The sequence below is a fragment of the Theobroma cacao genome, chromosome 1, assembly GCF_000208745.1.
Source record: "Theobroma cacao cultivar B97-61/B2 chromosome 1, Criollo_cocoa_genome_V2, whole genome shotgun sequence".
Lineage (NCBI taxonomy): Eukaryota > Viridiplantae > Streptophyta > Magnoliopsida > Malvales > Malvaceae > Theobroma > Theobroma cacao.
This window is the reverse complement of record NC_030850.1, coordinates 20,101,725-20,117,243: the sequence shown is the minus strand read 5'-3', so window position 1 is coordinate 20,117,243 and position 15,519 is coordinate 20,101,725. Positions and strand designations below refer to the sequence as shown.

The window sequence follows — 15,519 nt, the reverse complement described above, 5'->3', positions numbered from 1 at the left end:
GAATCCATTTGATTATGATATCACTTGGAAAGTAAAACTTTTTGTGATTTTATATGGTGCTTAACTTTGCATTAAACAACCAAGGTGATCCAAAGGTAAGGGGCATGATTTTATTTTGTTTCATTTTTTTATTTCGTTGCATTGATGCTCTAATCATGCCGTTCTTAGCATCTAATACTATGCGGTTATATGTGACACATCCGAACAACATGGTACTAGTTGAGTAAGACCTACCAATAACTCACATGTACTCGTGTAAAAGTTTAGCCTTGAGTAACTCAAAAAGCCTCCAAATAAAAGAATAGCCTGGTTATCTTGTTATATGATGGAAGGCAACTTTGTAACTCAATATTTTAATGAGGGATTTTATTTATTAATTCATTAATTAAGGTCTCATTGATTAGGCGTTGTTGACATGCATAACATTTATCACATTTCACATATATCATATACATATACTGAAAAATAAATTTATCTCATGCCAACTACTAGGATGATTATGGACTTTACTAATTCTAATTTCCTCGAGCCATTAAGGAAATCAGTTGGTCAAATTCCTAGGAGATTTATACAAACATCGTCTTCAAGCTTTGCTTGTAATCTCCTTGAATCTCCATGGCGCCTTTGGATCTCCATCTTCAAGTTACAAAAATTTTTCTATCTAACCCTAGTTTTACACTTTGATGTAACTAATTACATTTTATAATCAAGAAACCTCAAGTTACATTTGAAGGGAGTTAGGTGAGAAAAGAATTTAACAACCTAGAGAAAATAAAGGTAAGGCAGGGTGCGTAGACCTTATTTTAAAATAAATACCATGAGAAATAAATTTAACCATCCATGACTTAATCTTCTAAGGTCTAAGTTCATAATCATCCTCATGCTTTATAATCACAATCAAAAGCATAGAAATAAATGCAAGCTCAATATCACTTGGTGATCTTGTGTGTTATTTGAGAAAAGCATCAATTAATTCATTTAAAGTGCTAGACTCAAATTATTTAGTATTGTTTTATTTCAATTTAGTGTTTAAAAAATTCTCATTTTCAAACCACTTAAAGTAAACATTTTACTCCTTATTTCTTATTAGAAATTCATTGAAATAAAATTTTCCTTTTTAAGACTTTCCATTTTAATTCTTTCCATTATTAAAACTTCTTTTAATTTTGGAAACCTCTTTATTTTAGGTAAACTTCCTAAAATATATCTAAGAAAACATTTTAATTTCTATCATTTAGAACCTGGATTAGTTTCCTAAATTGTATGTTGTTCAAGTTACCTAAATGGTGACTAAACAAATTTTGGAAACTTCTAGCCAAACCAAAATTTTAAGGAAAGTTCAATGCTATCACATAACTTTAGAAATTTCTTCTAAAGTAGGAAACTATTTGTAATGACCGCTACTCGATCGAAACCTTTGTTGTAACAATGAACCCATTTCACCTTTCTTTTTAATTACTTGAACCATATATCACTTAGGTAACATAATTTAAACAATAGCCATCATAAATCAACTCAACCGTCATTCAACATGATTGTAAAAGTACATCAAGGTCTTTAGTATCCAACCATACATTTACATTAACATTATTTACAATCAAATTATGCTACAAAATGACTCGACCTCTAGTAGCTGAGTGACTCAGAATAAAATGCTATGAGATGCCTTGACCTATCTGCGGTGGACCATAAATGCCGATGATTGCACGTTAGGCTGATCATTATCTGCAAAAGGAAAATAAGGGGGTGAGTCTCACAAACTCAGAGATCATCAGCTTTGTGAGCAGGGCGTAGATGGGAAACAAGCATAAAGTAGATAAGTTTGAGCATTAAAAACATATGAATATGTATAAGCAATTTAAAATCAAATGGGGTATTTGTGCCTTACATTTAAACCCAAAAGCCATGATGCAAATAATAATTTCAAGTAATGTATTAAAATCAGTGTAAGAAAAAAATTTCTATCGTCGAAATCATTTAACATCTCTACTCACATCAAATCAGTATATTCACACACGCTCTTGTGAAATCAAATATTATCAAAGCTTATACACAAATTTGCAAATCGTCTCATACGTGAGGAGTTAAATCCAACATCATAGTATAAACAGGGGAGCTGGGAAAAATCTTATAGTTCTCACCATGCGAAAGAATACAAGTTTGAAAACCCAAAGAGATGCCACTCTCGAGTAAGTAATCGTAAATAAGAACCCGTGGACCCACTTCCATGTAATAACATCCGAGAGCTTTGCTCCATCAGATCCCACAGCCATGGGAGTCTCGACGATGTTGGCCGACATAGGAGAAATCAAGCGGTTGCAACTGCATATATCACTTGTGGCCTAGCCACGTATATCATCTTGTGGCCTTGCCATGTATTATCATAGACTGTGGCTCAGCCATGTCTAATAGCTCGTCGGTGACCCAAAGGTTCTCTAGCTAGAGCTCACTTGTGCACAAGGGTCATACTGTCCCGATGTGACATTCGACCTACTCTCGAATCTCCCAGTTTGATAAAACCGTTTAAAAATCACATTGGGTTCTCAAAACTCATTTCAAACAATTTCCAAACTATCAATCAAGATAACATGTTAAAACCTCTTTTTTTGTAAGACTTTTGCACTGTAAAACCTTTGCATGAGGTTTAGATGTCAAATCAGCATGGTGAATACGAAATTCATTCATGAATGCACATCACATAATCAATAAGGCACATTTTGACATAAACAGTGTTAAAAAGCTTGTTTTCCCAATTTTTAAAAACCCTTTACATATATGTAGCTTATATATATATATATATGTATTCAATGCCATTTTCAAAGTCATGGCATCCACAATTTCCTAGCATTTCTACCAGCTCATGCTTTCCACAATTTGCGTTTAAAGTAAACCAACATATATATATATATAGGTACGGGAATTTTAAAATGGACACCCCTTACTCACCGTAGAATAGCGGGACGCTACGTCGCTATTGATTCGAGTGCTATCTATCTAATTCTACTTGCCGATCACCAGTCACTTCCTTCGACACGCGACCACAACACACTTTCCTCACTTACACATTTCCTAGCAACAATGCGAACCCAATATACTTAATTATTCATATGCATGGTAGTATATCAACCAATAAATCCTCAACCAAATTCATAGTTTTCATCAACATTATTCACAATCATATAACACACAATCATATATGGCAGCAACTTTACTAAAGAAGTCTTAAATCCTTGCATGCATAATCCTTATCCTTTACTTTCTTCAAACATTATATTCTCACAACATCAAATCTCACAACCAATATAGGCATTTTTCCTAACCCATAATCATATAGCATAAACAATCAAGGATTAGGCCATAATTTGTCTTACCTTTCCTTAATAATTTAACTTGAACTAAAACCAAGAAATCTCAAGCTCCTTGGTAGCGTAATCTCATATTTCTTGCGAATCACCAACATACATGGTTTCCTTGGCACCCCACATGGTATTCTTTTGCTGCTACAAACATTTTCACACATTATAATCAGTTCAAAAAGTATGCATTCAACCAAACTAATAATTTCTATCTTCCTTACCTTGAAATCTCCAAGCCAAACTACCAAAATCTCTTTAAACTTCAACAATGGTGTGTGGGTGGGGAGGAACACCTCTTGGTTTTCTCTTTTCTTCTTCTTTCAAGCCGATTCTCTTTCTTTCTTTCCTCTCCTCTCGGGTGGAAGCTCCACAAGGCCCTTTCCTCTTCATTTCTCTTCCAAATGGGCGGATCTCTCATGGAACTCACTTGTTTTCTTCACCTTCTTCTTCTAAAACTCGAGCCCCTCCTTGCATGTTTCTTTTCTTTTTTTCTCCTTTCTCTCTTCTTCTTTGTTATGGGCGGACCTCTCAAGGCAAATGCCTTGAAAATGGCTTTCACTTTCTCATTTTGCCCGTATTAGAGCTGATTGCTCAAAGTCATTCTTTTTCTATTATTTTCTTTCCTTTTCTCTTTACTTTTCTTTCATGGGCGGATTGCCCAGAGCTTAATAACTTTTGGCATATTTCTTTTATCTTTTATGTGGTTAAAATCACAAGGCAAAAGCTTTTAAAACCTTTTCACCCGCCACCTCACTTTTCATTCTTTATTTCTTGATTTCTTTATTCCATGCACCACTTTTATATTATATTTTATTTAGTCACTCTTTGACCCATTCAAGTCACATGCAATCCACTTTCTTCTTTCTTCATTTGACCACCAATGCACCAATCACATTACATGCAAATAAATTTTAGTCTTATTCTTTCTTTTTCTTCACATGGTGAGGGTCCCACATGTTCCCCACTAACTTCTCTTTTTTCGCATGCAATGATTTGCATGTAATAATGAATTTCACATGTACATCTCATATTCCACATAATCTAACCTTCCTTGGTTAGTAAATGTCGTCCATTTAACTTCAAATATTAAAATTTGCACATAGGTCCTTAAATTTTTCTTTATTTACCTTGTGACCTTCCAAACTTTCATCCTTTACAATTTGGTCCTTCCAACATTTCTTAAACTCTAATTTCCTTCTATCTTCCTTCCTTTACACGTGTACAAACAAAATATAAAATTTGCACTTCACCAAGGCATCACTATAATATTTAAATATATACTTACCCGTTTTTGCTCTATTTAATAAAGGCACGCGAGCCTTGTTAATGCCTTTTTTCTTCGAAATTCTTTCTTATTTCTTCTCCCCCACTTAGATTAGTTATATAATCCTCCTTCATGACTAATTTCAACAACAGTTAAAATATTAATATTTTAATATTATTTTATTAATAAAATATTATTTTATTCTAAAATTCTCCACTTGTCTTCTTGGGACCCAAAACGTCTTATTTTGTCCTGGTTCACTTCTGAATCACCTTTTAACTCGCTAATTCATCCTTTATAAAAATATTACTATTTAATTACTATTTTCTCGCATGCGGAATATTTTATTTCAAACTATTCATTTCACCCTTCACTGCTCCTTGGCATTTAGATTTAAGCCAATCGACCCTTCACCTTGTCGATAAGGTCGTATTGGCTCCTATACAAAGGTATGGGGTGTTACACTATTTCTTATGAATTTCTCAAATTAAAATATTATCCTTAATTTTATGAATTTCTTTTAAAGTAAGAAACAGTTTCTTATTCTTTATGAATCACCCAAAATTAAAATTCTATTATTAATTTTAGCAATTACTTTTAAAGTAGGAAAAAATTTTATATTTTTTATGAATCACCCAAAATTAAAATAGATGGCATTTAAGTGCTTTTAAAACTTCATAAATCATGAGTCAAACTAATGAAAAAGCTGCTGGAAATTTCCAGCAAGTGTGTTTAACAATTAAACACAAAATTCATGAAGAATTAAGCCACCAAAACCGATCATAATTGCCCAAAATTTTCTGCATTGAATCTTTGTTGTTTTGGAACTCAAAAACATGATTTTTATGAACCTTTTTCATACTAAATCAAGTTTGGCTGAAGCATGTAGTAATTTAATTTGATAAAACTAATTTTAACAATTAAAAACTACTCAAAACACTTGCCTAGAGTTAGTAAAAAATAATTAGCACATTTGTCCCCAAAACACCTCTAAACTATTCAGTTTTAACTTGGCTTCGCAAGCCTTTTAATCCATTCATTAATTCTTCAACTAAACATGATTTTAAATCTTCTAAAACATGTTTTAATGAATTAATTACATGCTGTCTAGATTTGAATTAAAATAGAAAAACAAATTTTAAAGAAAGCCTTTAAAATTGATAAATACCAAATCAACACACAAACCAATCCTAGTGATTATCACCAAGAATTAAGCATGCAAAATTACATGAAAAATATCAAACAAAGGCTCTAATACCACTACTGGGATTCGACCTCATGTTCAAATGTGAAAATAATCAATAAATTAAAAAAATAACACAACAAAAAAATAAACTAGTATTTAATTAAAGACACAGTCGAATCTTACAGGATCAATATTTGTGTTTTTCATGTAACTTCAAATTAATTATGAACACTCATAAATTTAAGAGTTACATACCTTACTCAAGATATTGTAATCAAGAGCCAATTAAATGTAAAAAGCTTGTGATGGAACAAAAACCCAAAAAAAGAATAAAACGGTCTAAAATCCTGTAATCGAAATTTTTGCTTCTTCACCTTTAGGATTTGTCAAATCTTCAACCACTCAAGTGTTTGGCCTTTAACAGTAATCCACACAGTTACTAAATAAGACCTTCTCAAAGGTAAGATTTTTACTTGTGTTAGCAAGTGTCAAGCCCTACTCCATTATATACTCATCACAACATCCATATACTTGATGACACATCTGCATGTTAGAATGCCTTAGAAATAGTTAAATAATCGGTATCATAACTAGTTATGCAATTAAGTTAATTTAAAGCTTCGAACTAGTTCAATTAGGAATTTTAAGATGAAATTGAGAATTTTAAAACCCTAGAATGACTTAATATAGTGATTTGGAGTTCGAAGATTAAATTGGAGTCAATTAGGAATTTTCATACCCTAGGGGCAAAATGGTAATTTTGCCACCCGAGGGCAAATTTGGAAAGTTGGATAAAAATTTTGATCAAGTTTGACCAATTGGAGTATAATTTGAGATTGAGAAGTGAAAATTTCAATTTCAAGCATAAGGGCAAAAAAGTCATTTTTTGAGACCACAAGGGCAAAATTGGAATTTTACGATTTTACACCACCATGACATATGTCAAGCTCCAGAATTTTACCTATTATTATTTTATGCTATGGATAAGTATTAGAGCATTTGTGGTGGTGAGAAAAGGCTTAAAAATTAAGTTAAAACAAGCAGACCAATAAAAAGGTAACATGTGTCAAAAATTAAATATTTTTATATTGCCATTTAAAAACCAGCCCATACTCTTCCACTCAGAATTTGAAGGCCGACCAGCACCTGCAGAAAAGAGAAGAACAGAAAAGAAAAACCCCAGGGAGGAAAAACTAAGGAAAATTTGTTGAAATTTCAAGAAATTGGTGATTAAGATTTTTAATCTTAAGCTTGAAATTTATTTTGCCCATGCATTCTTGTCCATTTTTCATGAATTAAATTCAAGTTTTCATGAGGGTCAATATGCTGGCCAAATTTAGAGAGAGAAAGTTGGTGATGAATTTAGTTGAATTTCAAGGTAACTTAGTGTTTTTAGGTGTTTAGTAACATTTAGTATGAAAATTAAGTAAGAAATCCACATGCCCATTATAGAACCTATCTTGTTTGAATTTTATGGGTGAGGTTTGATGATGAATTTGGTTGTTTTTCATGCCCTTTAGATTGTATTTGGTGCTTAGGAATACCAGAAATCAAAAACGGGTACCGAAAAATTTTACTCCTGTTAGTTAGCAATTTGCACAATTATGAGGGATATTTTGGTAATTTCACTTAGAATAGAATTTTATTGAAGTGTGTGGAATTTTGGGGAGTATTGAAAGTGCAATAAATTAATTGGAATCGAATTGGACGTTTAGACCGATTAAGTAGTGTATAGTGCGCGATAGGCTGAACACCTCCCATTTCATTGCATGCATTCATATAGAACATAAAATAGTTTGTGACAATTTAGCATAAGTATATTAAATTTTCTGTTGCACATTATGTATAGGTGGTGAGCCCTCGGATAAGGGCAAAGGTATTGCACCCGAGGATTGAGACTAGGAGTGTTGTAAATTCCCGTCAAAGTGAGTAACCACTGTTCATCTTATCTATCTAGAGTATTTTTACAATAGTTTTAATGATTTTAAGAATATTGAACCTAAATGAATTTTATGTTTTATGACTAATAATCGATTTAAGGAATAAGGTTTATGACTTATTTTACAATTCAATAATGTTTTTGAAAATGTGAGTATGTGGAGACCAATCTTTGATGTTGCTTATATGTTTAAGTTTACGTACCTATGTTTAGAATTGATGATTTATGAACTGATACATGATGACATATGTGGCTGGGTTTTTGGGTTGTGAAATATATTAAACTGTTTGTTTTCCTTTGACAGGTTGGGTAGTATTATGTTAGCCACGTTATGCTGTCAAAATTTTATTGATTGGTGAGTTATTTAATTAGCCACTGCAGTAGGCGGGTTTTCATGGACCAACCTATTAGAGGGGCACGGTAAACCCCGTTATATTTACCTTAGTATGAGAGGCGCGAAGGATATCTCCTAAGGTACGATAGAGTTCACTTCACGCCGAACCACCACTTGAGGATGAACTCTGCCAACGCCAAGAGATGGCTAAACTATGTTTTTATGAGTAGTTGTTAACTTAATAACCTTGGCGGACTCGGTTGAATGCCTCAGCCAAGGTATCACCGAGTATGATTTTTGGCATGAGCTAAGTTTTTAAGAAAATCATAAGTCGTGATGTGTATTATAATGAAATGTGTTGTTTTATATGATTTGAAACAAGTACAAAATGTTGTGGATTATGGTATGATGAAAAGTTAACTGTCTCCATTTACTCGATTTTAGAAATTAATGACGGACTTTGTTTACTCACTGAGTTTATGAAAACTCACCCTTTCTTTTTAACCATTTCAGGTTCAGGATAGTTTGTAGGCAATCGATTTCATCAAGGATTTCTTTTGGACTTACTTCCTTGGAAATCGTAGGTCTACATTCTTGCACACTTTTGGTTATCTCGGGGTCCATATGCCACTATAGGATAATTTTGAATACCTGGTTTACTGTATCACTATGTGTATGAATTTATTTTGTTCTTACGCTACTAATTAGCCAACTTTTCACTCCAAATGGATGATTTAGATTACAAAAATTTATTTTTGATCGAAAATGGATATCTTTCTACCATATGTTGTATTTTTATCAAGTTTCAAAATTTTTAGGTAAAAGTGACCAAAATACCCCTGTGTGGCTAAAATTTCATTTTGATTATTTTTGATCTAAAATAGTTTATATTCTCTTAAAACTCGATATTTAGTAACTATTGCTCACAGGAGAAGTGAAAAACTGATGCAAGAGCCTTGCGAGGTTTCGGTTGACATTCCGGGTAATGAATGTCTACTGAGACTTTGCGGCGGTTGTCACGGGCTTGAAGGGAGTGCCGGGTCGTGACAACAAGTTTTTGTTTCTAAAACAAAAAGACCAAAAGTTCTTGCCGAATCTTATTTTGGTCAGACAAAGAAAACTATTTTTTTTCTTATTTTATGAAACTGTTGAGAAGTGGCTGGAGGCTTAGAGTTTTAGTTTGCTAGCATAATATATTTATATACCCAAACTAAGTTATAACCCTAGATACAACAATTGTATCTTAATTTAATTAAGTCTCTGTGAACTTAACTAATTTTTCACTTTATTTTGGTCTATTCTAATTAAGTCCAACTTAATTAATTATCCTTATTTAATCCCAATCATGTCACTTAATGTGTGTGACCCATTAGGCTTCTAACATGTTGGCAATAAATATAAATCCTAATCAAATATCAATTTGATAATTGATTTATATTTATAGATCATGAGCGGCATCTAGCAATACATCATGACCACCCAAATGTTAAAGAGTAAATTAAAGAATTTGACAAAGCCCTTCAGTGATAAGCCTCTCAGTGTAATACAGTCCTTTCATTAGATATCTCGGATATGTCCTAAAGTATGGCTCAGTGTCTATTTATAACATTCCATATTAGTTATTATAATTCATGATTAACTTTATGAATTTAGGAAATTAACTTTCCTCAAATTCATCATGCTTTGGCCAAAGACTTTATACAAGTTAATCAAGAATTGAGAACAAGTGAGATACATCCCCTCATATCACTTGGGGTGATGAATCCTCTTTTGACAATCATTCACTTTCGCATGTTTCATGGCATACCTAAAAACACCCTGTTTAGGCATCTGGTTGTTTCCCAACTCGTAAGGGTGAAATCAAAGTATATCATTCCCCATACAAGATGGTCTGATGTCTCAAGTCCGAGGACTAGTTGCACAATTATCAAATGAGAACATATTCTATAGACACTTGAGTGAAATGCCAAATGGAGTTGTCATAGCAGGTAATGTTCAGTGAACTTGTTAGTTAATAAGCACCTACATGTTATCCTCAAGTATTCCATATACTTCAGTCTATGAGGTCGATTGTTTACTTCCCAAGTAAAGAGGCTTAACATGTATCAATCTTTGAGCATTGTCAATGCCCTATCTTGATAATATAATGACCAAGAATAATTTTAGGAACATGGCTTTGATGCATAGTGATCTCATAATTGTAACAACTTTACAATTCTCTTGCAAAGCTTTTATGTTTCATGGGCTTCATCCAATTAGTACTTAATTACTCCTTATTATTGCATTAACATGAAAAAAATCCTCTATCACATATAAGTATACGATTAAATATGCATTCAATGATAATATATGTAATACCCCGCGCCCTCGTTGGACACAAATAAGACCTTATTTGTCACGACCTGGAACACCCATCGGGCTCATGACAAACACTCTGACGTCCCGATAAGCACTCATTACCCGAAATGTCGATCAAAACCCCGCAAGGCTTAGCATCAGCTTCCGCATCTCTCCAGTGAGCGACAGTTATTAAATCTCGCATTTCAAGAAATCATAAGTCTTTTCCAAATCAAAACAATAAAATATTATTTTCTGGCTCACAGGGGCATTTTCATCATTTTTCTTCGAAAACACCAAAACCCGTCAAAAACATGGTGTAAAAGCTAAATATGTTCATACATACTTTAAATCAAATAACTAAAGTATAAAATTACTTTTACAATGACACGTGGGCCCCCAACTAACCAATAAGATGCGAGTCTGTGAACCTACAATTTTGTCGATGCAAGGCTAACTGAAGTCCTTGATGCAATCGACTATCTACTGGCTATCCCGAGCCTGAAATGTGAAGAATTGAGGGTGGTGAGATTATAAAATCCCAGTGACTAAACAAACACCATCTAAACTATCTAAAGGCGAGTAAATGGAGACGAATTAAAATATTCTTTTCCAATATATGTTTCATAACATGAATATTCAGTTTACTCAATTAATCAACATGGCTTATATATCTCACAAAACTTGGCTCCTGCCAAAATCATTCTCACGGATACGTTCGTCAAGGTATCCCACTAAGACCGTCAAGACTGTTAAAAATTCATATTTCGCATAAAACACATTTTTCATTGAACATCACAGCCGTTTCTTGGCGTTGGCTGAGTCTCACTCTCACATGGTGGTTAACGTGAAGTGCACTCAAAAAGCCACCTCAGGAGATACCCTACGAGCCTCTACGACCGAGGTGAGAATATAACGGAGTTTACCGTGCTCCTTTAATAGGTTGGCCCACGGAACCCCGCCACTGCAGTAGCTAATCTTTTATCTACCACTTGATTTATAAAATCTTTTTACTGCATGACATGGCAATTTATTGCAACCTAGCCTCTCAAGGCTGAATACACAGTACAAATAATTCTAACACCAAAATCAATTTAGCCATTCATGCTCATTTATTATCATAAGCCATTCAATTTAAAACTATAAATTTATAACACAAGTAGGCAGTCTCCAATTACTCTATTTTCAAAACCAGTATTCAATTTTCTAGAAAATTTATAAAATCATTTTATAAAGTCACACTTTCTCTTAAAACATAGCAATTTACCATTTAAACCCATTTTTCATAAAATCACACAATTGTATAAAACTACTCTAGATAATTAAGACGATAATAAGTTCACTCACAGTTCTAGGAGTCGATGTACTCCTAATCCTAGTCTCCAAGCACAATCTCTGTACTTTTACCAATGTAATTTACTCACCACCTATCCACAATATACAATACATAATTCACCACATCAATGCTTGACCATTATAAAATCAATTCAAGCTCGGTGTATATGCATGATATGATATGCAACTTATCCGACTACTGCTTAAATGTGGTGCTGACCTAATTCGGCCTATTACTTGATTAAATCGATATACGCGTCCGTTTAAACTCCAAATTAATATTCTTCAGTTTCTATACCTCAATTGCACCCAAATTGACTTAATGTCTCTCAGTGTGGTGCAATTTATCAGTCCCAGCAGCAAATTATGAAAATAGCCCTAATGGGTAAAAATTCATATTTTTGCTCTGAAAATTCTCATTATTTTTCTAGGCTCATAATTCATCATTATTCATCATAATTCCTCAAATAAACATCAAGATCAGCAGCCAATATTCCCCTATAAAATTCGGCATAATGGGTTTCAATGGGAGAAAATTATTTCTCTAGCTTATTTTTGCTATATTTCAATATAACCTAACTAAAATCACTTAATTCAATTAAAATCAACCAAAACTCAAGCTCAAAACTCATCCATGGAGGTTTGGCCAGCATGGGTGTCCATACCCACTTTCTAATTTTGCATGGAAATGAGAAAAAAATGCATGGGTAGTGAAAATCACAAGGAAAATCAATGAAAATTACCTTTTTAATGCTTGATTTCTTGATTTCTCTTGATTTTCCCCAAATTTTTCAACTAGGGTTCTTATTTCTTTTCCCCCTTTTTTTCTTCTGGTTTGGACAGCTTGAAGAAGATGAGAATTCTGGAAATTTTGGCCTTTTTAAAGGCTAAAATAATATAATATTATCTTATTCATTTTTTAATTTTATTAATTCCTTAAATTCTAGCCATCCATTTGTTTCCAAATTTTCACCATACACTTGTCCTACATATCCATAGCTTAGGTAAAATTCTCAGACTTATTCAAAGTCTTGGTGGAGTAATTTTTGAAATTTACACTTTTGCTCCCGTAAAAGTCAAAAATTACATTTTTGCCCTAAAAACTGAAAAATTACCCATAGACATATTTTTCATCCTTTATACTCATACCATTCTCCAATTTGTCAAATTTGATCTAAATTCTCTCAAAATCTCAATTTTTATCCTCGAGTGGTAAAATTACGATTTTGCCCCTATACTCCAGAAATCACCGAAATTAAACTTTTTCATTGCGAAACCTTCAAATTATACTCCAATAAGTCTAATATAATCAATCTTAATCAAACGGGATAAAAAAAAGCTTTTTTTTTAAAAAAAATTCCATATTCGTCCTCAAGTGGCAACTTACCATTTTGCCCCTAGATAGTGAAAATTTCGGTTTGACTCCAAATTGATCCTCGAACTCCAAATTACCATTTTGCGTCATCCCTGAACTGTGAAACTCTTAATTTCACCTTAAAATTCCTATTTGAACTAGTTCGAGGCTTAATCGACTTAATGGTACCATTAGGGGTAATATCGTCTTTTAACGAGTTCTCGAAATTCCTAAATATGCAAACATTCGATTGAGCATGTAAATGACGTCATAATTATTTTATAGAGCAGGGTTTGACATTATTGATCAAACGAATGATCGTTTGATGTGAATTGGCGTGTTAAAGGGCGATAAAGGATGAAAGGAACGTTATATAATAAAATGCTTTGCGCATGCAAAAACAATAATTAAATAATAATATTTTTGTTGGAGAGGAATTAGTAAGCTAAAGGATGATTTGGAAGTAAACTGAGATGTAATGATGTGTTTTGGGACCAAAGAAGGCAAGTGAAAAATTTTAAAATAAAATAATATTTTATTCAATAAAATAATATTAAAATATTAATATTTTATATGTTGTTGAAATTAGTCATGAAAAAAGGAAATATGACTAATTTAAGTGGGGGAGATGAAGTAAAGAAGAATTTTGAAGGGAAACGACGATAATTGCGTTAGCGTGATTTTATTAAATCAAGCTAACGCGTGCCAGTGAATATTTAAATATTATGGTGACACCGCGTTGAAGTACAATTTTGATATTTTGATTGTACGCATGTAAAGGAAAGAGATAGATGAAAAATTAGAATTTTTAAACGCATAGGAAAGATCAAATTTTAAAATGTGAAAGTTGGAGGGTTATGTGGTAAATAAAATAAATCAAGGATTAAATGCAAATGTTAATTGAAGTTAATAAATATATATATATATATAATAATAATATAAATATAGGTGAACAAAAGGGCAGCGGCCCATGTGATCAATATGTAACTTAAATATATATATAAACAATAATAATAAGAGAAGCGAATGGTGGTGGCCGGCCAAGTAATATACAAGAGATGAAAAAGGGAAAGGTAAGGAAAAGTCAAAGAAAGGCATGGGTTCATGGGAGAGAAGGATAGGACACAATAATAAAGAATAAAGAAAGTAAAGAAAGGAAAAGGAAGGTGGGGGCCGGCCATGTGAGGAAAGAAAAGGAAGAAAGACACAAAAGAAAAAAAACAAAGAAAACAAAAGAGAAGAATGTAGAAATGATGGTGGAGGCGGCCATGTGAGATGAAAGAAGAGATAAAAAAGAAAAGAAAGAAGTCGATTTTGAGGGAGAGAAAAAGAAAAACAAAGGAAAAAGGAAAGAAAAACCGTGGGAGAGGAAGAAAGAAATTAAGAGAAAAAGGGAGAGAAAGAACCGCGGGAGAGGAAGAGAAAAGAGAATGGTTTTGTTGCACTTTGAGGGAGGAAAAGAGAGCTTTTTGCTGCAATTTTTGGAGGAAGAAAAAGCTGAAAATTTTGAGGTAAGAAAGCTGATTTTTTTTTTAGGTTCATTGCTGGAATTTTTGAGGTTTTAATGGTTAATTTTGGCTGTTGAAAATTTGAGCTGTTTGTTACCAATTTGTGCAGAAAAATTAGAGCTGTTTGCTACCAATTTGTGCAGGAAAATTGGACAGCATTGTGCTGCCAATTTGAGGGAGAAAAGGCAGCTTGGTGCTGCCAAATTTTTGAGGAAAAGAAAGCTGAAAGTGCTGCCACCGGAGGAGGAAGAATACGAGACAAGAAGAAGAAACGTGGAAGAGAGAAAAAAGAAAGAAAAAGAAAAGAAAAGAAAAAAAAAATAAATGGGCATGGCCCAATAGAAAATAAATGGGCATGGCCCAATAGGAAATAAAAATAAACGGGCTTAGCCCAAATAGGAAAAATGGAGAACCCCACGGAGAAGGCCCAAAGGTCATAAAGAAATGAAAAAGGCCCAAAGGTCATAAAGAAATGAAAAAAGCCCAATGGTAAGTTAATGTTATATTTTAATGTTTATGGGCAGTTTAATATTGTGCATTTTTTGGATGAAAAATATGCAATTTGCTTAAGGAATTTTTAATTAAGTTGCTACTCATACAAATGTGTGATTAAGTATACTGAGTTTAAATTGTTGCTAGGAAAGTTTGTCGCGTAGGCATGCCGAATGAAGTATGTGACCGACAAATAGGAATAATTATATACGCGTATGAATCAATAGTGAAGTAATATCCCACTATTATGAGGTGAATAGGGGGTGTTAATTTTAAAAATTCAATATATATATACATGTACGTATATTTTACGTGAAGTGCAAAATTTATGGAGAGCATGCGTTGATAGAATTTTAAGGAATTGTGGGTGCAAGTTATTTTTAGAAATCATTTGGAATATATATATATATATAT

General features: G+C 33.0%; 1 long non-coding RNA gene across 1 annotated transcript in view; it reads left to right on the top strand.

The window, feature by feature from the left end:
* Positions 14,987 to 15,519, top strand: part of LOC108662246 — a 2,218-nt gene continuing 1,685 nt past the window's right edge. The window contains exons 1-2 of the long non-coding RNA XR_001928062.1: positions 14,987 to 15,102; positions 15,258 to 15,357. This is a non-coding gene — a long non-coding RNA (uncharacterized LOC108662246). The remainder of the gene's footprint in view (positions 15,103 to 15,257; positions 15,358 to 15,519) is intronic.